This window comes from Cannabis sativa, chromosome 2 (genome assembly GCF_029168945.1).
Source record: "Cannabis sativa cultivar Pink pepper isolate KNU-18-1 chromosome 2, ASM2916894v1, whole genome shotgun sequence".
Classification (NCBI taxonomy): Eukaryota; Viridiplantae; Streptophyta; class Magnoliopsida; order Rosales; family Cannabaceae; genus Cannabis; species Cannabis sativa.
Window position 1 is genome coordinate 84,859,423 of NC_083602.1, and position 27,842 is coordinate 84,887,264.

Below are 27,842 nucleotides of genomic sequence, written 5' to 3' on the forward strand. Positions count from 1 at the left end.
TTATCTCCAACTAACCAACTTAAATCTGAATATCTTTTGGATTTAAAATTTCAAAATTAAGTTAAGGAATTTTAGGCATTGGTTCTTAAGATTCTTTAGATATTTTTTTTTTAAGTTAATATCTTTTCGAATATTAACTTAAAATGGAATATTTTAGATATTATTTAAGTTAATATCTTTTCGAATATTAACTTAAAATGTAATATTTTCAAATTAAGTGGTTACAACTTAATTTTTGATATTTAATTAAATTTAAATTTGAAAATATTTAAGTTCTAGATTTTTTCTAATACAACTTAAATTAGATATTTTTTCAAATTTTGTGGAAAAGATACTTCGTCAAATAAGATATTTTCTAGATAGTTATTTCTAGACTACTTATTATTTCTAATATTAAATAGGAAAATATTATACATTGTGAAATTCATTATTTAAATAATTAATTTTGGTACAATTTATTTTAAGTATAGTTTTTCCTAGTGTATTTAATTAAATAGAAAATTATATTTTTTGTTGTAAATTAATTTTATTAATTAATTTTGGGCCAACATTAAATTAGAATAATTTTTCCAGGATTAATTTTTTATTTTAACATGCATTTTCGAAAATTGTATTCTTGAATACTTTAATTTTTCGAAATGCAATATATATTTATAGAAAATTAAATTTGAGTTGTAAATTAATTTAAATTAATTTAGTAACAACTTAAATTGAATATTTTTCTAAATATTTATTAGAAATTGTTACTAAGATGGAAATGATTCATATTATTTTCATATCCATCTAAGTAAAATTTATAAATATTAAATTAAAATTTATATTTAGAATTTTTCATTCTAAATTGGAAATTTTAATTAAATAAATATATATTTAAAATAAATAGATTAAATAAAGAGTATCAAATAAAATACAACTCTCTTTAAATAATGAGCTTTATTATTAAGATATTCGATCTCCATTGTTGGTTTTACATCGCGTTTGTTTTAGTGAGTAATCCTCCCTAATGGAGGAACGTTCATTAGCAATTTCGCACCGTTTAATCTCGAAAGATAAGTAGTTTGTAAGTGTTGTATATGGTATGGATCACCCTAATGGTGGCGACCATATTTGACTTGCAAATTGCGAAACAATGGTGGAAGCTTATAAGATAGAATTGCCTTGACTCTCGCCTAAACGGGACAACGCTGAATTCCAATCTTGATCTAATAAAAGGTTGCTAGAATGTTTAACATTTTAGATGAGCTGACAACTCTATTCAATGGATGATAGCTTTGACTCTCGCGTAAACGGGACACTGATATCAGTTTGTTGAAAACCTTGGAAATTATTTAGGATTGTATGTTTTAGTATTTTCACTGGTCAATCCTACTTGCTATATGTTTAATAATTTCTGAATTGTGTATGAATTATTGAACCATGTTATTTTCTGTTATTAAATTGTAGTTTAATTTCGAATCTTCAATTTTGGTGAAACTTGGTTTGTTTATCTAATGAGATAAATCCCTAGTGGATTTTCACCATTAGACATACATAATAGTGTTAGATCTCAAAAGATAAATATTGTATATGCAACATCTAGCTGTTCATCAATTGATGACACCTTAGACTAGTATTTTTACGATATGAAACAAGAAGATTGTATAAATAAGATTACTTTGACTTTCGCAAATCGAAGCATCGTTGGATTCTTATTTATAAACGAAATTATCCTAATTCCTCTTAGCTTATTCATTTCGAATTAGCTCAATAACATATCATTGGATGAATGGTCTATATACCATATCATCTCATTATATTTTCTCTTAAGAAATTAAATGACGCATATGATTATAATCCCGAAATTCGATTCCCAATTGATATAAATCCTCAATCTTAGAAATCTCCTACTTGTATGGGCAAATCAGACTTAGAGTTAAATTAGTAGTGGTGGTCCAAGATAGAATTACTCATTTTATTTGGTATAAATTAAGTCTTTGACTTTAATTTTAGAATCCAAACAGAAATTTTCTTATATTTCTAATTCCAGAATACAATACAGTTACACTTTCAAGTGTTTAATATCCATCTTCAATTAATCGATTCAAAACTGTATATTAAAGTATGGAATATGAGTTTAGTATTCTGTGACCAGGATCCACTTGCACTATTCTAAGAACTCGTTGATGTAACTATACCTAAGTCATCAAAAAGACACAACCACATTTTTATTAATCTATGGCATTTGTATCTTGTTCGTAGTGGATTAGACAAGATCAATCTCTGCCAAGAGTTAATATGCCTATATCCACTGAAAGTAGTTCATCTCATTCGCAGATGGATGTATATTCAGGGGTGGATATGAGTTTTTTGTTGTATTCTTAAAACGATCACTCTAGATTATACCTGATGCAAAGAAATTTGAAATTCATTAATTTCTAGCAATGGTGGAAAACCATTAAGGTAAGTGGTTAAAGATCTTGCGAACTGATAGGGGTGGAGAAATAGTTAGTAGATATGCAGTTCAAAGATCATTAAATTGATTTTTGAATTATATCCAAACTTACCTCCCCAGAAATTTCGATTTCCATATTGATGATTAGTTACTAGTCGTTGCCTAAATCCTTCTATGGTAATACAATTTCAGAATGATGTAATGGTTGTATACTTAATGTAAATCATTACTACATTCATGGATGACCTAATCAAAATCTTAAGAAAAGCTAGAACTGTTGACCATGGTTTGTAAGCTATTCTAAGTGATTAGGGGTGGACCATCCCATTGTCAATAGATAAGAAAGTGTTTGTTCAAACAAATACTACTTTTCTAAGATAATGACTAAGTCTGAAAATAAAGTAGCAAATAAAGGAGATATTTTTCTTGCTTCAAAAAGTGCTCTATCATCTTATATGACATATGATGATCCCACTGCCTCTGTTGTCTTGTCACAACCAAAGAGGTTAATACCATTTAGTTTTCTTACACATAATTCTTGGTACCTTGTTGTAGTGGGAGAGTTTCTAGGAACTCACCTTCTTATGACTTGGAAGACACTATTGATTAAAATCCATTATGAGTTTAAACAAGTAATGGATTGTCAAGATAAGAAACTAAGAAGAAAAGCAAATAGAACTATGGTTTAATCCATTCACATGGAATAACCTAAAGTTTTCTATTACAAGGACATAAACGGAAATTTTAGTTAAAAGTCTATTCTATGGACTTAACAAATTTCCTGTTCCTAGTATTATAGGTTTGAGTTTATCTAAACCTATGGCTTGTGGTATACCTGGTAATTACTTACTCTAATGCAAGCAACTTACTTTAGTAAGATGCTGAAGCATTTTCTTTCTAATGGCAATCTATAGAAGCTTCACAACATCTTAGACATAGATTTTATTTATCTAAGGAAAAATCTCAACTATTCTAGAAAAGATAAAGCCGTGAAATAATTTCTTAAATCAACAGTGAGAGGTCATAGATATGCTTTTGTATGCCTTAGACCAGACACCTGCTGTTGAGTGGGAGTAATGAGTAGGTATCAGATTAATCCAGGAGAAGAACATTGGAAGACAATCAAGTAAATCTTAAGATTAAGAAGAGGAACTATATGTTAGTCTATAAGGATGTGTTTAAAACTCTTAGACTACACCATATAAGATTTTGAAATTTGCCTTTGTGCTAGAAAATCTTTTTGATAAGATGGTGATTACTCTGGGGGTGGAATAGTGATTTTGGAGAAGTGTTAAAAGTTGCAGGAAAGGTACTTATTCAGTCAAAGGAAAGTTCTATACATTTTTGGCACCATTCCAAATTGCCTTAACTACTAGTGTTACTTCCTGAATAACCAAGTAGTAGTTGCCAAAGGTATAGAATCCAGGAGCCCAATAGAGTAGACATATAGAGAGGAATTTCACATTATCAATGATTTTGTGATTAAGGAAGAGTAATGGTTGAGAAAAGGTTGTGTTTAATTCAACCTTTCAGATCCTATTACGAGGAGTTTACTACTACTACACTTGATTTGTATATCAAGGTGTTGAGATTATTTGAAATGCACATTTTGTTTTACATTAGTGCAAGTGGGAGTTTGTTGGGTTTTATGCCCTAAATAAAACTCATTTCAATATAATCAGATTTACTTATTAATAAAGATGAGAAATAACATTTAATGTTGCATGGTTCACATGATTTATTTCATGATTATATGTACATAATATATGAATTCATCTGAAACCCTCTTCACATACTTGATCCTGTTTATTGTGTTGTCAACACATTGGAAAGTAAACATGACTATGTGAATAAAGTTTCCTATATTTATCAAACATAGGGTTTTACTGATATGATAATCTACAACAGAGTTTACTTGCATTTGGAAAAGTGCTATGTTCTTTCCAGAGCATTGGTTAAAGTAACGCTCAGGTTGGATGCATGGAGTATGCATCGAAAGGGACCGATATTGAACTTTGACATAGATTTATTAAACCTACCGTAATATCTATTCAAGTCAATATCGCCTAGTTGATCCTAGATCAAATGATCTTAATCCTGTTGTGATTAGGCTTAATCTCAAGAGGCTATTCGTGTTCTTTGATTTGTTAGTTAAGCCTACTTTTAGGTCAGGGTGATACGTACATTTTGGGAGCACGGTAGTGCAATTGAGTGGGAGCGCTAACATAAACATGGAATCTATAGCTTCTATCTGGCGAATAGTAAGTAAAGGATGATCTCCTTCGAGCTTGACCAAACGAAAATAAATGGTGGAGATCTCATTTCACATAAGCTGAAATATCATTTATACGGGGTTAAGTGTTTTAAGGATTAAATACATTGTAGGGTGTAACGGTAATCTAATCCCTTTACAGTGTAGATCATTCATATAGAGGATCATTGATCAAATTAGGATTATAACAATGGATAACTAATGATGTGTCTATATGGTGGAACATATAGAGCATTCTATATACTGATAGTGCAATTCTAACTTCTATGCGTGGATTCAACGAAGAATTAATAAGTTAGTGAATTTTAGTAATAAATTCTTGATCTACTTATTGGAAGGTCGGTTATATAGACCCATGGTCCCCGCACTAGTTGAGATAATATTGCTTGTAAGACTCATATAATTTGTTTTGATTAATCAATTATAATTCTCAAATTAGACTATGTCTATTTGTGAATTTTTCACTAAGTAAGGGCGAAATTGTAAAGAAAGAGTTTTAGGGGCATATTTGTTAATTATGATACTTTGTATGGTTCAATTAATAAATATGATAAATGACAATATTATTTATAGTTATTAAATAGTTAGAATTGACATTTAAATGGTTGAATTAGAAAATTGGCGTTTTTTTGAGAAAATCATATGCAAAAAGATAAAACTGCAAAATTGCAAAAAGTGAGGCCAAAATCCACTATGCATGGCCGGCCACTTTTTTAGGAAATTTAAACTGATATTTTCATTATTTTAATGCCAAATAATTCAAACCTAACCCTAGTGGAATGCTATAAATAGATAGTGAAGGCTTCAGGAAATTTACAATTAAATTTCAGACTTTCCTTCTGACTTTTCATTCAGAAAAACTGAGCCTCTCTCTCTCCCTATCTTTAGCCGCCACCTTGCTCTCTTCCTTCCCTCTTCAATTTCGAAATACTTAGTGTGAGAGTAGTGCCCACACACAGCAAGTGATACCTCAATCATAGTGAGGAAGATCGTGAAGAAAGACTTTCAGCAAGAAAGAGTTTCAGCACTAAAGAATCAGAGAAAGAGATCCAGGTTCAGATATTGATAATGCTTTGCTACAGAAAGGAATCAAGGGCTAGATATCTGAACGGAAGGAGTCATTTAATTCCGCTGCACCCAGTGTAAGGTTTACTAAACTTTATATGTGATAATTTCATCGTTTTAGAAAGTTCATATTTAGGGTGTTAATCAACATACTTGTGAGTAGATCTAAGATCCTGGTAAAATAATTTCCAACAATTTGGGTCTGAGTTCAGGTTCAGGTTCTGGTCTCGAGTCCAGGTTTGGGTTGGGATCCTGGTCTGGCTCCCGATTCGAGTCTAAGTCTTATTTGGAGTTCAAGTCCTGGTCCGGTTACAGTTCTGGATCTATGTCCAATTTCAGTTATGATTCCAAGCCCAAGTCCTAGTTCCAGTCCTGGTCAACTTCCAGTTTTGGTTCCCATTTTGGGTCACACGGTACGGGTTCGGGTCCACTTTTGGGTTCGGGACTGGGTTCAGGTCTGGGTGTGGGTTCGGGTCCTTGTCAGGGTTCGGGTCCAGGGCTGGGTCCCAAATCCATACATTGACTATGGGTTTTGTCCAAGCCCTGGGTCTAGATCTGGATCCCAATCTCGGGTCCCATTCTCGTTCCATTTCTGGTGCCGGGTAACGAGCTGGGTCGTAGGTTCAAGTTCGGGTCTAGGTCGTGTACTAGGTCCTGGTGCTAGTTCTGTTTCCCAGGTCCCTATCATGATTCTGGGTCCAAGTCCTGGTTATTGTGTGGGTTTTGGATCCCGGTCTAGGTTCGGGTTTGAGTCCTAGCCTCGGTTCGGGTTTAGGTCTCTGTCTGGGTTTTGATCAGGGTTCGGGTTTGGGTTTAGGTCCTGGTCATGGTCCTATTCCTAGTTCGGTTCTAGTTCTATTTGCGATTCTGAGTATGAGTTTAGGTTTGAGTTCGGGTCGGAGTTCGAGTCCTGGTCTGAGTTTGGGTTTGGGTCCAGATTTCAGTCTAGGTCCAAATCAGGCTCCGGGTGTGGGTTCGCGTCCTATGTCTTGATCTAGGTTGGGTCCGAGTCCCAAGTTCCAATCCAGATCTGAGTCTGGATTCAGTTTTGGGTCTAAGTCCTTGGTTTTGATCCTGGTCTGGGTTCGAGTTTGGGTCTGGGTACGGGCCTAGCTTTGGGTCTGATTCTAGGTGTGGGTGTTTCAGTTCAGGTCCGAGTCTGTGTGCGGGTTTGTATCTAGGTCAGGACCCCGATATCAATCTAGGTTCGGGTCCATGTCCAAGTTCGGGTCCCGAGTGTGTGTCCAAGTTTTGATTTTGGTCAGGATCTCGATCCAAATCTAGGTCCACCATTTCGATCCCAGTCTGGGTCTTGGTCTGAGTCTAGGTTCGTATCCGGATCCCTATCTAGGTCCAAGTCTGTGTTTGGGATCGGGTCCCAGATTTAGGTCCAAGTCCGTGTTGTTGGAAATTATTTTACCAGGATCTTAGATATACTCACAAGTATGTTGATTAACACCCTAAATATGAACTTTCTACAACGATGAAATAAACACATTTAAAGTTTAGTAAACCTTACGTTGGGTGTAGCAGAAGATAATGACTCCTTCCGTTCAGATATCTAGCCCTTGATTCCTTTCTGTAGCAGAGCATTATCAATATCTGAACCTGGATCTCTTTCTCTGAATCTTTGAAGCTGAAACTCTGTTTGCTGAAAGTCTTTCTTCACGATCTTCCTCACTATGATTGAGGTATCACTTGCTGTGTGTGGGCACTACTCTAACACTAAGTAATTTTCAAAATTGAAGAGGGAAGGAAGAGAGCAAGGTGGCAGCTAAAGATAGGGAGAGAGAGAGGCTCAGTTTTATCTGAATGAAAAGTCATAAGAAAAGTGTAGAAATTTAGTGTTAATTTCCTGAAGCCTTCACTATTGATTTATAGCATTCCACTAGGGTTAGGTTTGAATTATTTTGGCATTAAAATAATGAAAATATCAGTTTAAATTCCCTACAAAAGTGGCCGGCCATGCATAGTGGATTTGGGCCTCACTTTTTGCAATTCTGCAGTTTTATCTTTTCTGCATCTGATTTTCTCAAAAAAACGCCAATTTTCTAATTCAACCATTTAAATGCCAATTCTAACTATTTAAGAACTATAAATAATTATTAAATAATATTGTCAGTTATCATATTTATTAATCGAACCATACAAAGTATCATAATTAACAAATATGCCCCTAAAACTCTTTCTTTACAATTTCGCCCTTACTTAGTGAAAAATTCACAAATAGACATAGTCTAATTTGAGAATTATAATTGATTAATCAAAACAAATTATATGAGTCTTACAAGCAATACTATCTCAACAAGTGCGGGGACCATGGGTCTATATAACCGAGCTTCCAATAAGCAGATCAAGAATTTATAACCTAAATTCATTGACTTATTAATTCTTCGTTGAATCCATGCATAGAACTTAGAATTGCACTCTCAGTATATAGAATGCTCTATATGTTCCACCATATAGACACATCATTAGTTATCCATTGTTATCCTAATTTGATCAATGATCCTCTATATGAATGACCTACACCGTAAAGGGATTAGATTACCATTACACCTTACAATGTATTTAATCCTTAAAACCCTTAACCCCGTATAAATGATATTTCAGCTTATGTGAAATGAGATCTCCACCATTTATTTTTCGTTTGGTCAAGCTCGAAGGAGATCATCCTTCACTTACTATTCGCCAGATAGAAGCTATAGATTCCATGTTTATGTTAGCGCTCCCACTCAATTGCACTACCGTGTTCCCAAAATGTATGTATCACCCTGACCTAAAAGTAGGCTTAACTAACAAATCAAAGAACACGAATAGCCTCTTGAGATTGAGCCTAATCATAACAGGATTAAGATCATTTGATCTAGGATCAACTAGGCGATATTGACTTGAATAGATATTACGGTAAGTTTAATAAATCTAAGTCAAAGTTCAATATCGGTCCCTTCCGATGCATACTCCATGCATCCAACCTGAGCTTTACTTTAACCAATGCTCTGGAAAGAACATAGCATTTCTCCAAATGCAAGTAAACTCTGTTGTAGATTATCATGTCAGTAAAACCCTATGTCTGATAAATCTAGGAATCTTTATTCACATAGTCATGTTTACTTTCACATGTGTTGACAACACAATAAACAGGATCAAGTATGTGAAAAGGGTTTCGGATGAATTCATACATTATGTACATATAATCATGAAATAAATCATGTGAACCATGCAACATTAAATGTTATTTCTGATCTATATTAATAAGTAAATCTGATTATATTGAAATGAGTTTTATTTAGGGCATAAAACCCAACAAACTCCCACTTGCACTAATATAAAACAAAAAGTGCGTTTCAAATAATCTCAACACCTTGATATACAAATCAAGTGTAGTAGTAGTAAACTCCTCGTAATAGGATCTGAAAGGTTGAATTAACCACAACCTTTTCTCCACCATTACTCTTCCTTAATCACAAAATTATTGATAATGTGAAATTTCTCTCTATATGTCTACTCTCTTGGGATACTGGATTCTATACTTTTGGCAACTACTTTTGGTTAATAGGGAAATAACACTAGTAGTTTAGGCAATTTGGAATGGTGCCAAAAATGTATAGAACTTTCCTTAGACTGAATAAGTACCTTTCCTGTAACTTTAACATTCAGTCCCTTTCTGGTAGACCTAGAGACTTCAGATAGGTTTTTACACTTCTCCAAAATCACTATTCCACCCCAAGAGTAATCACCATCTTATCAGAAAGACTTTCTAGCACAAAGGCAAATTTCGAAATCTGATGTGGTGTAGTCTAAGAGTTTTGAACACACTCTTATTGACTAACATATAGTTCCTCTTCTTAATCTTAAGATTTACTTGATTGTCTTCCAATGTTCTTCTCTTGGATTAATCTGATACCTACTCATTACTCCCACTCAACAGCAGGTGTCTGGTCTAAGGCATACAAAAGCATATCTAAGACCTCTCACTGTTGATATAAGAAATTCTTTCATGGCTTTATCTTTTCTGGAATAGTTGAGACTTTTCCTTAGATAAAATCTATGCCTAAGAAGTTGTGAAGCTTCTATAGATTGCCATTAGAAAGAAAATGCTTCAGCATCTTACTAAAGTAAGTTGCTTGCATTAGAGTAATTAATTACCAGGTATACCACAAAACATAGGTTTAGATAAACTCAAACCTATATTACGAGGAACAGGAAGTTTTGTTAAGTCCATAGAATAGACTTATAAACGAAAATTTCCTTTTATGTCCTTGTAATAGAAAACTTAAGGTTACTCCATGTGAATGGATTAAACAATAGTTCTTTTGGCTTTCTTCTTAGTTTCTTATCTTGACAATCCATTACTTGTTTAAACTCACAATGGATTTTAATCACTAGTGTCTCCCAAGTCATAAAAAGGTGAATTCCCAGAAACTCTCCCACTACGACAAGGTACTGTGAATTATGTTTAAGAAACTAAATGGTATTAACCTCTTCGGTTGTGACAAGACAACAGAGGTAGTGGGATCATCATATGTCAAATAAGATTATAGAACACTTTTGGAATCAAGAATTAAATATCTCCTTTATATGCTACTTTATTTTCAGACTTAGTCCTTTTGTTAGAAAAGTAGTATTTGTTTAAACAAACACTTTCTTATCTATTGACTATGCGATGGTCCACCCCTAATCACTTAGAATAGCTAACAAACCATGGTTAACATTTCTAGCTTTTCTTAAGATTTTGATTAGGTCATCCATGAATCTAGTAATGATTTACATTAAGTATACAACCATTACATCATTCTGAAATTGTATTACCATAGAAGGATTTAGGCAACGACTAGTAACTAATCATCAATATGCAACTCGAAATTTCTGGGGAGGTAAGTTTGGATATAATTCAAAAATCAATTTAATGATCTTTGAACTGCATATCTACTAACTATTTCTCCACCCCTATCAGTTCGCAAGATCTTTAACCACTTACCTTAATGGATTTAACCATTGCTAGAAATTTAAGAAATTTTTCAAACATTTCAAATTTCTTTGCATAAGGTATAATCTAGAGTGATCGTTTTGAGAATACAACGAAAAACTCATATCCACCCCTGAATGTATATCCATCTGCGAATGAGATGAACTACTTTCAGTGGATATAGGCATATTAACTCTTAGAGAGATTGATCTTTTCAAAACCACTATGAACAAGATACAAATGCCATAGATTAAAAAAAATGTGGTAGTGTCTTTTGATGACTTAGGTTTAGTTACATCAAAGAGTTCTTAGAATACTGCAAGTGGATCCTTGTCACAGAATACCTAACTCATATTCCATACAGTTTTAATTCATTAATAGAAGATGGATATTAAACACTTGAGAAAGTGTAACCGTATTGTATCCTAGAATTAGACATATAAGAAAATTTCTGTTTGGAATCTAAAATTAAAGTCAAAGACTTAAATTTATACCAAATATTATGAGTAATTCTATCTTGGACCACCACTACTAATTTAACTCTAAGTCTGATTTGCCCATACAAGTCGGAGATTTCTAAGATTGAGGATTTATATCAATTGGGAATAGAATTTTGGGATTGTAATCATATTTGTCATTTAATTTCTTAAGAGAAAATATAGAATGACATGAAATGATTTATAGACCATTCATCCAATGATATGTTTTGAAGCTAATTCGAAATGAATAAGCTAAGAGGAATTAGGATAATTTCGTTTATAAATAAGAATCCAACGATGCTTCGATTAGCGAATGTCAAAGTAATCTTATTTATACAATCTTCTTGTTTCATATCGTAAAAATACTAGTCTAAGGTGTCATCAATTGATGAAAAGCTAGATGTCGCATATATAATATTTATCTTTCGAGATCTAACACTATTATGTATGTCTAATGGTGAAAATCCACTAGGGATTTATCTCATTAGATAAACAAGCCAAGTTAGACCAACAATGAAGATTCGAAATTAAAATACAACTTAATAACAGAAAATAACATGGTTCAATATAAATTCATACACAATTCAGAAATTATAAACATATAGCAAGTAGGACTGACAAGTGAAAATACTAAAACATACAATCCTAAATAATTTCCAAGGTTTTCAACAAACTGATAGCAGTGTCCCGTTTAGGCGAGAGTCAAAGCTACCATCCATTGAATAGAGTTGTCAGCTCATCTAAAATGTTAAACATTCTAGAAACCTTTTATTCGATCAAGATTGGAATTCAACGTTGTCCCGTTTAGGCGAGAGTCAAGGCAATTCTATCTTATGAGCTTCCACCATTGTTTCGCAATTTGCAAGTCAAATATGGTCGCCAGCATTAGGGTGATCCATAACATATAAAACACTTACAAACTACTTATCTTTCGAGCTTAAACGGTGCGAAATTGCTAATGAACGTTCCTCCATTAGGGAGGATTACTCACTAAAATAAACGCGATGTAAAACCAACAATGGAGATCGAATATCTTAATAATAAAGCTCATTATTTAAAGAGAGTTGTATTTTCTTTGATTCTCTTTATTTAATCTATTTATTTTAAATATATATTTATTTAATTAAAATTTCCAATTTAGAATGAAAAATTCTAAATATAAATTTATTTAATATTTATAAATTTTACTTAGATGGATATGAAAATAATATGAATGATTTCCATCTGAGTAATAATTTCCAATAAATATTTAGAAAAATATTCAATTTAAGTTGTTACAAAATTAATTTAAATTAATTTACAACTCAAATTTAATTTTCTATAAATATATATTCCATTTTGAAAAATTAAAGTATTCAAGGATACAATTTTCGAAAATGCATGTTAAAATAAAAATTAATCCTGGAAAAATTATTTTAATTTAATGTTGGCCCAAAATTGATTAATAAAATTAATTTATAGCAAAAAATATAATTTTCCAATTTAATTACATATATATAAGAAAAATTTCAAATATTTAAGTATGATGATAAAAATCAACTTAAATATTAATTTTCTATTTAATTTAATACACTAGAAAAATACTTCAAGCAAAAATATCACCTATCTAGATTTTCCTTTGACTAATTAATTAAATTTCTAATAAAATATATTTTACTTCATTTATTTTAATTAATCATTAAATGAAAAAATCATTGATTTAAGTTGGTCCAAAATTAAAATAAATAATTTACAACTTTAATCTATTTTTCAAATAAAATTCGAAATTCCACCATTTAGGAAATGCAATTTCGAAATTTGATTAATAAAATAAAGAAAAAATATATTTTGAAAATTATTTAAATTTAGTTGAAAAAATAAATTTCAACTAAAAATAATTTTCTATTTAATTAAGTGTCATGAAAAAGAAATATTTAAGTATGATGATGAAAATCAACTTAGATATTTAATTTTCAAGTTAATTAAATGTATTAAATTCAAGAAATAAATAATTAAGTGTAGAGAAGGCTTAATTATTAATCTCTAGTCTAATACTAGGAAAAATATACTTAAAATAAATTTTACCAAAATTAATTATTTAAATAATTAATTTCACAATGTATTATATTTTCCTATTTAATATTAGAAATAATAAGTAGTCTAGAAATAACTATCTAGAAAATATCTTATTTGACTAAGAATCTTTTCCACAAAATTTGATAAAATATCTATTTTAAGTTGTATTAGAAACAAAAATCTAGAACTTAAATATTTTCAAATTTAAATTTAATTAAATATCAAAAATTAAGTTGTAACCACTTAATTTGAAAATATTTCATTTTAAGTTAATATTCGAAAAGATATTAACTTAAAAAATATCTATAATATTCCATTTTAAGTTAATATTCGAAAAGATATTAACTTAAAAAATATCTAAAGAATCTTAATAACCAATGCCTAAAATTCCTCAACTTAATTTTGAAATTTTAAATCCAAAAGATATTCAGATTTAAGTTGGTTAGTTGTAGATAACTAAATATCAACTTAAATAGGAATATTTAATGAAAACTTTAAATTAAGCTTCAGAAAGAATCTAGATGGTTATAATTCTATATTTAATTAAATATAAGAAAATACATATAGTTTAGCTTAGAATATAAAATTCTTTAAACTATGGTTTTCTTAAATTAATTTTAAAATAAATGAAATTAATTATGTTGCTAATCAATTTTATTAGGTTAAACTAGTTTAATTAACCTAGTACAGTTATTCAAATCAGGCAAATGGGCCTTCACAATTGGGGTGGTTCATGTGAGGGGGTGCTGGATTCAGTATGTCGTACCCACTACTATGGCTCCCAACTCTCACACAAGGCCCAAAAGAGAGGAATTTAACCTTAAAATGAACAACTGTTATTAATTCAATAGGCCCATTTAAATAAAATCTATCAAGAACTATGATATTTTATTTAGCAACAACAACCTATATGCATCTATAATGAAATTAAACACATAGGCTCACACAGGCACACTTTGGATGGGTCCTATCATATTGCTAGATCATACACAGATGAAAGAAGATTGTAAATATACCTGTTACAAATTATTTACTTGACCAAGGGAGCCATCAGATCATTAGATCTAGCAAAAAGTTAACCATGTCTATTTGCAATCAAGCAATAATAGGTTTTGAAAACTTACAAACAAGCTAAAACACATACTCCTGCAACAAGGTTAGCTGGATAGTTGGATGTATGATTTATTTAATTTTAAATAAATAATTTCGAAAAAATTAATTAATTAAATAAAAAAAATATTTTCAAAAATCTCAAAAAAAAAAAAATTAAAAAAATTTCGAAATTTTAAAAAAAATATTTAAAATTAAACCTACAATTTTGAAAAATTAGGTTTCAACCAACCTAAATATCATTTCAAAATTTGCTAACTACTTTTAAAAATTTAAAGTTATTTTATAAATAAAAATTAAATAAAAAATTTAAAAAGATAAATAAATATCTTTTTCAGATTTTAAATGTAATTTAAATAAATAAAATAACAAAATTTAAAAGTAAGCAAAATATCTTACATCTATTTAAAATTACATGATTATAGTTATCTTATTTTAAGTTTAAATAAGGTCAAATTATTTAAAAAAAAAAATTAATTTAAAAATTTAAAATCTGACCTTAAATTTAAAAATAAGATATGATGTAATCAAATATAAAAATAAGATAGATAATTAAGCAAAAAAGATAAATATTTACTATTTTCAAATTCAAATTACACTAATATCATGAATTAAATTTAAAAAATATTAAATAAATTAATTATGATAATTAGAATTGAATTAGGAATAGTAAATGTATAAATACAGAACTACACAAAAAATCGGAAGTTAATTCCATGAAAAAGCATGAAAAAACGAAGAAAAACGAAAAAAAATGCAAGTTGTACGGACGGGATGCTGTGCATACCCGTCCGCGCGCGCGCAATGGGTGTTTGGGCGTGAAATCTCGGCGCTGGTGGAAATTAGCATGATTTCCGCGCGCGGAATTCAGTTGCTCAATCCCGAAATTTTTCGAAACTTCAAAAAATCATAACTAATTCAAATTAAATCGAAATTGAGTTCTGTAAAAAAGTAACTTTCTTAATTGTTTCCATACTATCCAATAAAAATAATTCTAGAAACAGATATTCAATTATTTTTCACAAAAATTCACAAACATCAATCAATCATCAAATAACACTCAATACAACATGATACCATCCAAAACATCAAACAATCGTTTTAAAGTCCAAATTTCTTGCAAGCAAATCAATTACCATGGCTCTAAGGCAAGTTGTTGGAAATTATTTGACCAGGATCTTAGATCTACTCACAAGTATGTTGATTAACAACCTAATTATGAACTTTCTAAAACAATGAAATAAACACATATAAAGTTCAGTAAACCTTGCCCCTGAATTCGCCCAAAATACGTGGACCAGTCAAGTAGGGACACGTGGATCAGATAACTTGTAAATATTTGATAAGTCTTTGTACGCCACAAGGAAGCACCCTGGGCATAGGTCCCGGAGGAGGCAACCGGAGTACAAGGTACTCCCGGCAGCTCGCATAGCATGAAGCCTCTCCGGGATGTGTCAGGCCTCTCCTGAGCAATCAAGTCGCATTTAATGCCGCATCGGAGGAAGCGTGTTGGGACTGTAACACGCAATAAAGTCTGACGGCACAACCCCCGAACAGCAGCGCCACAGTAATGATCATTTAAGTCTAGCGACGGCTACTCTGCGAAGAGTCACGTCAATCACAAGGCAAAAAGGACATTCCTCATAAAAACCCTACAGCACCTAGGGATTTGACCATGCATCACCCATGGTATATTCATTGGGAATACCCAACTTTATGGATACTTACAGATACGTTTGTAAGAACAATCCTAGGGATTACCCCACCAAAACACTATAAATACCCCCTCAAAACTCATTTAATGGGGTCGAGAATCTTGGGTTGCATATGAGCAAGAAGAGCAAACACTCACCAAGAACATTCTCTGTATTTATGAGGATAACATTCCCTCAAGTGTGGAATCTGTATTAAATACATCCATTAATAACAAAGACTCGTGGACTAAGGCTCATTAACGCCCCAACCACGTAAAAATCCTCATCTCGCTTTCTTACAGCTTAATACTATAATTATATTTTAATAGTTGCCGAAAATCTCGGTCAACATTTTGGTGCTTTCATTGAGAGCTGAGGAAAGCTGCTACATCACAAGCATTTGACTTCACAAGAATGGTGGAGACAAGAAGTACACGTCAGCCTCGCCCTCTGGAAGATGGTCAAGATCCAAATGAGGAAGACGTGGCCTCAAGAGCGGCAGAGGAGTCCGAGGAAGAAGAAGAGATAGTCCCCGACGAGGACTACGAGGGGAACCTCGACGAGTATGCCTATGACGAAGGAAGTTACTCAGAGCTGGTGCTTCTCAGACAAAAAGCTATCGATCATGAAGCCGAGATCGAAGCTCAGAAAGCGCAAAACCAGAAAATGCAGGAAGTGATGCTAGCCATGCAGAAAGCCATGGAGGCAGCTGGTATTCACGTGCACCCCAAGGCAATGACCGCTGGGCTCAACAGAGAGCCAGCGACGTCTTCGCCTAATTCCCAGCAGCAAAAATCTAGGGAACCTAGCCCTATAAGGTACCCTGCTGAGGAAAATCAGACAAAAAACCCTATTTCTACCCCTGGGCGAAAGAAAAAGGTGCAGGATCCGCGAAGGGTCCACTCGGATTTCCCTAAAGGGAAAGGTCCGCAGAGGGGCAAGCCCCAAAAAGGGAGTCTTGGCCCTCAGGATCGAGGGGACCGAAAAAGCGTTTCTGTGCACCAGGAACCAGGGGGTAGAGGGAGAAGAGGACAGAGAGGTCCTCCCATTGATCTGAGAAATCAAATCAATGGGAATCAAGGTGACCTCCGGGATCACCTTGACCAAAAAAGATACGGGCCCGTGGTTTCCTCGGGTACGTTAAACGAAGGGATTATGGCGGAACTCGCCATACTTCGAAAAGACATTGCTCGAGTCTCCCGGAGGCAGAAGGGAGACGACTCCGACTCGGACAGCGAGGATCGGGAGCCATGTGCCAAGCACATCCTGGAGGCGGAGCTCCCTAAAAACTTCAAGATGCCCGAAATGGCGGCATATACCGGGAACTCCGATCCCAGTGACCACCTGTCGCGGTTCAACCGTGTCATGACAGTCATGCGGGTCAGCAATGATGCCAAATGCCTGTGCTTCCCCCTCACTCTGAGCGGGTCAGCGGAGGAATGGTTCAAAAAGCTGGAACCAGGATCCGTGGGCTGTTGGAACAAACTCCAGACCAACTTCCGGAGACAGTTTGTCGCCGCCAGAAAGGTTAACTTGGAGGTTAGTGCCTTGACCAATATCAAGCAACTGCCCACCGAGACCTTGAAGAATTACATCAAGAGGTTCCGGGAGGAAGCCTCGAAGACCAAGAAGGTTGATGACGGGCAACAACTTGCACTTCTCCAAGCAAGAATCCGCACTTGGACTCCCTTCTAGAATGAACTGCAGCAAGAAGGGGCTGCTAGCCTCCAGGACTTCCAGAAAAGAGTCCAAAAGTATATCAACCTCGAAGAAGCCCAGATCGTGGCTTATGGAGGCTATTATCCCACTGGGATAGCAGGGTACATGCCCGGAGTATCGCCCTCGGGTACTACCCCGGCCGCAACTCCACAAGTAAGTGGCATACAGTTCTCTGCTACCCCCGGGTACAGCCAGGGCCAAGCTTTGGCGCCAACATCTTCCCATTATGGCAACTCGTCCGGGGTGAATGGACAAGCTCCTTCACAGGCTGCCCCGACTGCTAGCTTAACAAGCCCTACCCAGGGGTCGAGGAGCAAAAGGTCCTCCAAAGGCAGCACCCGAACGGGAGAAAAGCGCCAGAAGAAGGGGTACACACCCCAATATGCTCAGTACACGGAGCTATCGGACTCCCAGGAACGTGTGTACTTCGCCACTAGGCAAAATACGCACTACCGGAGACCACAGCCGTTGTACAAAGACAGCTCCCGGAGAGATCCGAGCAAAAGATGCGAGTACTACAACGACATTGGTCATAGCACCAATGAGTGTAAGAATCTCAAAGACGAGATTGAAAATCTAATCCGTTTGGGCCACCTCTATGAGTGGATCAAAAATAGGTTGCCCCACCTTAATCCGGGGCAGGTGGCTGGGGGTATGCCCCAGGGAACACCAGGGGGTACAGCAGGAGTATTGGCTCCAGCTGCTCCCGTAGGTGACGCCCAGCATATTCCCGGGCTACCGCCTCGGCCTAATGGGCGGGTAGCCATGATCTCCGGAGGTCCCCATATCGGAGGGAACACTCGTAAGGAGCGAAAACGATACGTCGAGGCCGCGAAACACAATGAGATATGGGAAGTTACTCAACTCCCAGCTCAAAGGCCTCGGCTGATGGACCAACCCATCACATTCACGGAAGAAGACGCCAAGACGGTGCGTTTTCCTCATCACGACCCACTGGTCATAGAGACCCCCATCGCAAATAAAGTGGTGGCTAGGGTCTTAATTGACAATGGAAGTTCCGTGAATCTGCTCTTCAAAGAAGCCTTCACTGCGATAGGGTTGACCTACCGGGACCTCTCGCCTAGTGGGTCACAGCTCACAGGGTTTAACGGGACGACGCTTATCCCGATGGGAAAAGTAAGGCTCCCGGTTACCCTATGCCCGGATACCCCCCAGAGCACATTCAAATATTGCACCTTCGTGGTAGTAGACTGTCCGACAGCCTACAACGCGATCCTCGGCCGACCGGCCCTAGTAGACTTTGGTGCAATCACTTCAATCCGACACTTGTGCCTAAAATTCCCTACCCAGGAAGCCGGAGTCGGAACTGTGAGGGGAAATCAAGGGGAAGCCAGGCAATGTTACAATGTTGCCACCCACCTACCCGTACTTATGGTCCGGGAGTCCCCTCAGATAGAGAAGGCTGAAGAGGATGAGTTGGATCCTCGCATAGGGTCCGAAAGGGTCGTGGAACCAATGGAGGACGTTGAAGAAATACTAGTGTGCGACGACGACTCCACCAAACTACTCCGGATAGGGAAGAACTTGGATCCGGAGGAAAAGGACAAAATAATAAAAACACTGAAGGGCGCCATCGACATCTTTGCATGGCGCCAAGAAGACATGACCGACATAAGCCCTCATGTCATCACGCATGTACTCAATGTCAACCCGGACATGCCTCCTGTACAGCAAAAGAGACGCCCGCTCGACTCGGTGAAAGCCGAGGCCTTAGAGAAAGAGGTGGATAAACTTTTGTCCAGCGGCATGATCCGCGACGTATACTATCCGGAATGGCTGGCCAATCCGGTCCTGGTGCCCAAGCCGAACGGGACTTGGCGAGTTTGTATAGACTTCACTGATCTAAACAAAGCTTGTCCAAAGGACTGCTTCCCGCTACCCAGAATCGACCAAATGGTAGACGCCACGTCCGGATTTAAACTGTTGTCTTTCATGGATGCCTATGCTGGGTACAACCAAATAAAAATGCATACGGCAGACCAAGAATGCACTAGCTTCAGGACCGATAAGGGGGTATACTGCTACCTAGTCATGCCCTTCGGACTGAAAAACACCGGAGCAACCTATTAACGAATGGTTAACCGGATGTTTAAAAGCCTCCTGGGACGAAACATGGAGGTATACGTGGACGACATGCTCGTCAAATCCAAAGCATGCAACAGCCATGCAAGCGACTTAGAAGAATGTTTCAAAGTCGTCCGGAGATACGGTATGAAGCTCAACCCGAAAAAGTGCACCTTTGGGGTCAAGTCAGGAAAATTCCTGGGTTTCATAGTCAGCCAAAGGGGGATTGAAGCAAACCCAGAAAAAATCCAGGCTCTCCTGGACATGCCATCCCCCAAAAAAACATAAAGACGTGCAGAGCTTGACCGGAAAGGTAGCCGCACTGAGTCGCTTTATCTCACGATCCACGGACAAGTGCATACCCTTCTTCAACGTGCTAAAGAAATGCCAAAAGTTCGAATGGTCGGATGAATGCAAGGAGGCGTTCAAGAGGTTAAAAGACCACATGGCCAAGCCCCCTATTTTATCGAAACCCGTCCTTGGAGAAGACTTGTTTCTTTACTTGGCCGTCTCCGAGCACGCGGTCAGCGCTGCCCTGGTCCGGGAGGAGGAGAAAACTCAGCATCCCGTATACTATGTCAGTAAGCGCATGATAGGGGCTGAGACAAGGTACCCAGTCATTGAAAAATTAGTATTCTGCCTCCTGATGGCGTCAAGGAAGCTGAGGCCATACTTCCAAGCCCATCCAATCAAAATCCTAACCAATCATCCGCTCCGTCAAGTTCTCCAGAAGCCTGAAGCATCCGGAAGACTCCTCAAGTGGGCGATGGACCTAAGTCAATTCGACTTACACTACGTCCCCCGGATTTCCATAAAAGGCCAAGCCTTGGCAGACTTCATTACCGAATGCAATGAAGCTGAGGCAACAGCAAATACACCGGTACCACCAATCCCCACCTAGAGGGTATTTGTAGACGGAGCTTCTAATGAGAATGGTTCAGGAGCCGGAGTGGCTATGATATCACCAACTGGACTGCGGCTCCAGGCAGCACTCCGATTTGACTTTACAGCTTCAAACAATGAGGCCGAATATGAAGCCTTGATAGCAGGGCTGAAATTGGCAAAAGCTGTAGGAGCCAAAAGAGTAGAAGTCTACAGTGACTCTCAACTGGTCGTAAACCAGGTTTCCGGAGAATACCAAACTCGCGGCGAGCGGATGGCCGCGTACGTAACAATAGTCCGAGAACTGCTCCACGAGTTCGCGGACTATAAAATAGAAAGGATCCCCCGAGAAAAGAACGCTCACGCGGACTGTCTGGCTAAGTTAGCCTCGGATAGCGAAATCGAAGAGCTGGGGGTAGTACCAGTGGAACGCTTGGCAGAGCCAAGCATCAAAATAAAAGAGACCACACTAACGGTTGGGCAAGAACCCAGCTGGATGGTCCCCATCATAAAATACATAACCACAGGTGAGTTGCCCCAAGAGAGGGCACTGTCTCGAAAGATTCAGTATCAGGCTCATCGTTATGTAATGATGGACCAAATTCTCTATCGGAGAGGACTTAGCATGCCTTATTTAAGGTGTGTATCGGACCCTGAAGCTAGACAAATCATGCTAGAGGTCCATGAAGGGTTCTGTGGAGATCATACGGGAGGGCTCAGCCTCTCAAGGAAAATATTGAGGCAAGGGTACTTCTGGCCAACAATGAAAAAAGATTGTCTAGACTATGTCCAAAAGTGTGACTCGTGCCAAAGGTACGCGAACATACCGAGAGCTCCTCCAAACGAGATCACCCTGATGACCAGTCCCTGGCCCTTCGCGGTCTGGGGAATAGATCTCATCGGGTCTCTACCTACAGGGAAAGGAGGGGTAAAGTATGCAATAGTAGCAGTAGACTACTTCACCAAATGGACAGAGGCTGAGCCCATGAAGACAATAACTGCCAAGAAGGCATTCGACTTTGTTATCAAAAACATAGTGTGTCGATACGGCTTGCCTCACAAAATAGTCTCAGACAATGGAAAGCAATTTGATTGCGAGGAATTTACTGACTTCTGCAACCAACACGGAGTAGTGAAAAGCTTCTCCGCGGTAGCCAGGCCTCAAACAAACGGCCAGGCGGAAGCGGTCAATAAAATCCTAAAAGTCACCTTGAAAAAGAAGCTGCTGGCCTGCAAAAATAACTGGCCTGAAGAATTGCCAAGGGTATTATGGGCCTACCAGACGACCCCCAGAACCACAACCGGCCACTCGCCTTTCTCAATGGCGTACGGTTGTGAAGCAATGGTCCCGGTAGAAACATTATTCCCATCCCACAGGAGGACGACTTACGATCCTGCCACTAATCAGGCACTGCTCCAAGAAGCTTTGGATCAAGTCGATGAACTCCGGGATGAGTCTCAAATACAGATGGATGCTTATCAAAAGAAGGTGACCAAGTATTTTAACTCTAAGGTTAAAAACAGAAAATTCGCTATTGGGGATATGGTCCTAAGAAGGGTTTTCCCAGCCACCCAAGAACCCGGAGTGGGGGTACTTGGACCAAATTGGGAAGGACCATATGAGATTGAGGACGAGATCGGTTCCGGCACTTAAAAACTAAAAAGAATGGACGGAACCACCGTCCCAAGAGCCTGGAATGCCGATCACCTCAGAAAATATTACCAGTAGCGAAATAAAACTTAGACTTTGTTCAAAGGGTTTGTACCGTCCAAATGTATACCTCCTCTATATATTAAATAAAACTGAGTGCCTTAAAAAAAAAAGTTTCTATGCCACTCAGGGGGGTACTAGGGTATACCGCACGGACAAACAGAAAAACAAACTAAGTAAAATATCCTGACCCAAAGGGCAGGTGAGAAAGTATGCACAAAAATAAAAAGCATAAGCATAAAAATCCTGATCCGAAGGACAGGTTAAAAAACATAAGTGTGACAAAAGAAAGATCACATAAAAAATACCCTGGCCCAAAGGGCAGGTCATATACATATAAATGGCCCGGGGACAGGCCTTAAAATATAATTGTCTCCCCTTCGAATAAAAACTGCTACCTATATATATATTGTTCTAAGGCAGCAGCAAATATGTACAAAAAAAAAAGAAGAAAAGAGAATAATAAAAGAACCAGGTGGAATCTTGGTTATACTGGGTCGGTTGTACAGCAGCTCAGTCAGCGCGCGGAGGAAGGCGAGGTCCGATACGTGCCTCTAACACGACATCAAGCTTCTTCTTCTTTTCCCGAAATTTGGCAATCATTTCCTCGGGTTTGGGATAAAAAGTAAGCTTGATATTTTGGTCGTTGGTGGACCAAGCCATGTAGACTCCATCGTCAAAGCGCTTCGGACACCGAGCGTAGGAAACAGGAGAGAGGAGCTCGGCTTTTTTGGCCTTCTTGATGGATTGTTCTTTGAAGTCCCTGAGCTCCTTCAGTTCTGCAGCTAGAGCGGCCTTGGACTCTATGTTCGCCTGGTGAGTTTCCTCTAAAGATCTCACCTTGGCGACCATTTCATCCAAAGCCTCCCTGGCCTCCCGGAGGTCTCGCCTGGCCTTATCAGCAGCCTCGCTTTGAGCCCTCAGTTCCTCCTGGTGTTGGGCCTCAATCCTGTCCCTCCGCTGGGCCTCGTCCCGGATCATGGCTTCCGCCTGAGCCTCCCTCCGTTTGGCCTCCTCTTCCTTGGCCTTGGCAGCCGCCTCCTGGCGCTCGGCAGCCTCCTGGTAGATCTGCCTCTCCGCTGTAAGGTCCTTAAGGACCTTCCTGACATCGTTCATGTCCCCAAAGTCGGACAGAACGAAGCCATGATTTATGATGTTCTTGGAGAGGCGGCCAGCCTCAGCAGCAAGCTGAACCATAATGCAAGGGTAAGAAGGAGAAGTTTCTCAAGAAGAAAAAATAAAAGGAAAAGCAAAATTGCGAAGTACTTACCACAGTGAGAGAATGGCTAAGGTCCTGGACCTGGAAGATGGAGTTCAGGGAAGCACAGGTGGCGAACTGCTTGGGCGCGCACCGCCTAAGCTGAGAAGCGAACTCCCCGGTCATCTCCGCGGCAAAAGGACCCAAGGTGGGCCCTAGGAAGCGACGGAACCAGTCCGATAAGGGGTCCAGATTAAGGTCCCACGGATCCTGGTACTCCGGGTGGTTGATGCTCGCCTCAAGCTCCGCCCGCAGAATCCTCCTAAGGGCTTCCACCTCGGCGTACCCCCGGGAGTACTCGTCCATAGCATAGTTATGCTTGGCTATCTGAAGCTCTTGCCTCACCTCATCCCCCGGAACCGGGGTAAGCACGATGTTGGGAGGAGCAGGATTTTCTTCCATGGGGGAGACCCCGCCGTCAAGACCATGAGCAGGAGTATCGGCTCTCCGAGGCTTCTTGGGCTCACCCTGGGCAATCATTTTGCCCTTGCGCTTACGAATCAGAGCCACCTCAGGCTCCTCTTTGCCTTCCTCAGCTTCCTCCGGAAGGGCTCGGGGCTCTCCCGCACCCTCAGCAACTTCCTCCGAGAAGTCCCACTGCTTCCCTTGGCCTTCTCCCGGAAGCACCTCCTCGTCATCCACTAAGTCAATAGTGTCGGGGGGAGCGCTGGAAGAAACCTTCAGGGAAGGGGCCGGGGGGAAGAGGTAAAGGCCGGAGGAGCCACGGGAGTGTGAACTCTGGCAAGCTGTTCCAAAATGGCATCCATGGAGACATCTATTTCACGAAATAAGCAAGTGTTAGATGTCCGTGAGGAACCACTTATACAAGATACAACAAATAAACTACTCCTACCCGAACTTCCTAATTCGGCCCTAGTAAAGTCCTGAACTTTAATGCTGGCAGCGTCATCTCCGAGATAACTGTCCGAGGGCCGGAACCAGCTGGACATTATGTAAGCAGAAGGACCTAAGGGAATAGGTTCTGGAGGGCCGGAGCCCATCCGGGACCGACCTAGGAAATCTCCTAAGTTCGAAAAATAAAATTCCTTCAAACGATCCCCCCACCGGGTCGATGGCATCCTAAACCTATGAAGACGCTCGTCGAACCCTACAGGCCTATGACTGGCGTATTCACCAAAGGAAGGAACATAACGAATTATCAAAGGAGACTTACCGCCGGCACCGGAGGTGCTAGGACCAGGAGCCCCCGAGTTTGGCTCTGGGACCGAAGGCTGTGACCGGGGAGTTTGCTTCTCCAAAGAATCCTCAATACAAAGGGGCCTCCTGGCAGGACGATCCCCAATCTCTTCTTGAAGAATCTTGTCAAAAAATTTAGCTTCGGACTTCCCGGAAATCGCCTGGCTCCTCCGCACCACCGGGCTCCCCACGCGAAGTGCCCTCCCAGAGGCAGCCTGGGCCTGAGAGTATGCCTTCTCTTGGGCCTTCGGGTAGAGATAATCTTGGTATTTTTTCTCTGCCGTGGCAATAAGCTCATCCCGGAAGGCCTTCTCTGCGACCGGCGCCCTTACGTTGGGACAGATGACCCGTGAGAGGTTCGAGTCCTCCACGGATTGATGCGGAAGGATAAGTTTGGCCTTCCTGCAGTTCTCCGTGGTGACCAAACCCCCGACATCGAGATCGGCGCGGTCGTAGGAGGCAAAAGCTTGAGCCCTCCGGAGGAAGGTCTGAGTAGGGGCCGTCCGCTGATAAGGTGGGATCCTCACCCACTCAGTAAGGAGCTCCGGGTGATCCACTGCCCGGAACCCGGAGGAAAAGAAAAAGCGATGGCGATACTCCTTAACGTGAGTCTGCCTATTATACGGAACCACCCCCTCGTTAGCGGGATGGATCCGGAACCCATAGAAACCGTCCTTAAGTTTGTCCCCTTTCTTGGGGACGGATACAAGTTCATAAAAATATAAAATTTCCGCCGGGCTGGGAGATCCCCATCCGTGGGCGGTATAAAAAATAAATAAGCCTGAAAGCAGGCGATAAGCTTGAGGAATGAGTTGATATGGCGCAAGGCCGACAAATACAAGGAAATTAACAAAATAATCTTGAAGCGGGAGCATGGCACCGGCCATCAGGTGTGTCTGGCTCCAGGCCCCGAAGCCGTCATAATTGTGATTAGGCGTCTCCGAGTCGCGAGGTGGCCGGTGATAGGTCCCCGAAGTGGAAGGTTTGATCCCAGCAACGTCTATAATATTCTCCAGCTGATGAGGACAGGTTAGGGTGGAATGAAGCTCAGCCGCTTCCCACCCGGTCGCTCGGGATTTGTACCCCTCCTGGGCAACAGGTCCCAGGGAAACCTCCTCTAGAGTGGCCGTGCCTTTCCCGCTCTTCTTCGAAGATTTCGAACCAGAGGCAGACATTTTTTACTCTGTGAAAAACAAAAAAAAAAGAGAAAGAGAAAATTCCAGCAGTTAGGTCCCATACCAAACCCTAAGTCAAGAAAAAGGGAGTGGGGGTCCCCTAACCACTGGAAAGAGGCCCCCTCCGGACACGTGTCACATGGGAAACCCTATAAAGATTCCCTGAACAAGTGTCGGGTGCAGTAAAATCGCAGAAAGTGGTTTTACAGAGTAAAAGAAACAGAAGGAAAAAGACCCCATTCTATGCCCTAAGCAACCGTTGAACGAAGAACATATGGCTCTCTTCAACAAAAATGCACGATTATAACAGAGGCATGATAATGGCGATCCTACAACTAAAGCAATAGACACAAAACAGAACACCTGAAGAACCTAAACACTTGCATGCCCAGAAATCTCAAAGTACGAACCCAGAAAAACAAACAAAGAAAGTAAAAGCATGTCACTGCCAAAGGATGCAAGAAACTTACAGTAAATTGTTGAACTGGGGGTCCTGAGTGTGGCCGACTAAAGTTGAGAAGAACTGATGATAGCACACACGGAAAAACTGGAAGAAATGGCGAAGTGTTAAGACGGTTCGTGCTGTTTTGAAGAATTTTCTCTCTGGGAAATTCGAGCAAAAATGGCAAGGAATGGAAAGTAACCAAAATGAAGGAAAGATGGTGGCTTTTATAGGCAAAAGTGCATGAGGAACATGCGTCACCACCTACCAATCGTACGGTGGGGGAGATGCACGATTCGAATACCCAAAGATCAACGGATCAGATCGAGCTGCCATAAAGGCGGTGGAAACGTTTGAGTATCCGTCTGACACCATTAATGCGCCGCATCAATCAAAGGGCATGAAACGAATCGACCTCTGCAGAAAAGCGAATCGCTGCATTTAATGCCATCATTAGACGCACCCTCACGCGCCCCAAGCTCGTGCCAAGAAACCCAGGAGGCGGCCGGAGACACCTCTGCAAAAAAGCGAATCGCTGCATTAAATGTCATCATTAAATGTGCCCTCACGCACTCTGGGCTTGAGCCAGGGAACCGAGGAGTCAACCGGAGGCACCTAAGCAAGCCTTGGTTTATTTTTCCAAGTAAACAAGGCTTGGGGGGTAAATGTTGCCCCTGAATTCGCCCAAAATACGTGGACCAGTCAAGTAGGGACACGTGGATCAGATAACTTGTAAATATTTGATAAGTCTTTGTACGCCACAAGGAAGCACCCTGGGCATAGGTCCCGGAGGAGGCACCCGGAGTACAAGTTACTCCCGGAAGCTCGCATAGCATGAAGCCTCTCCGGGATGTGTCAGGCCTTTCCTGAGCAATCAAGTCGCATTTAATGCCGCATGGGAGGAAGCGTGTTGGGACTGTAACACGCAATAAAGTCTGACGGCACAACCCCCGAACAGCAGCGCCACAGTAATGATCATTTAAGTCTAGCGACGGCTACTCTGCGAAGAGTCACGTCAATCACAAGGCAAAAAGGACATTCCTCATAAAAACCCTACAGCACCTAGGGATTTGACCGTGCATCACCCATGGTATATTCATTGGGAATACCCAACTTTATGGATACTTACAAATACGTTTGTAAGAACAATCCTAGGGATTACCCCACCAAAACAATATAAATACCCCGTCAAAACTCATTTAATGGGGTCGAGAATCTTGGGTTGCATATGAGCAAGAAGAGCAAACACTCACCAAGAACATTCTCTGTATTTATGAGGATAACATTCCCTCAAGTGT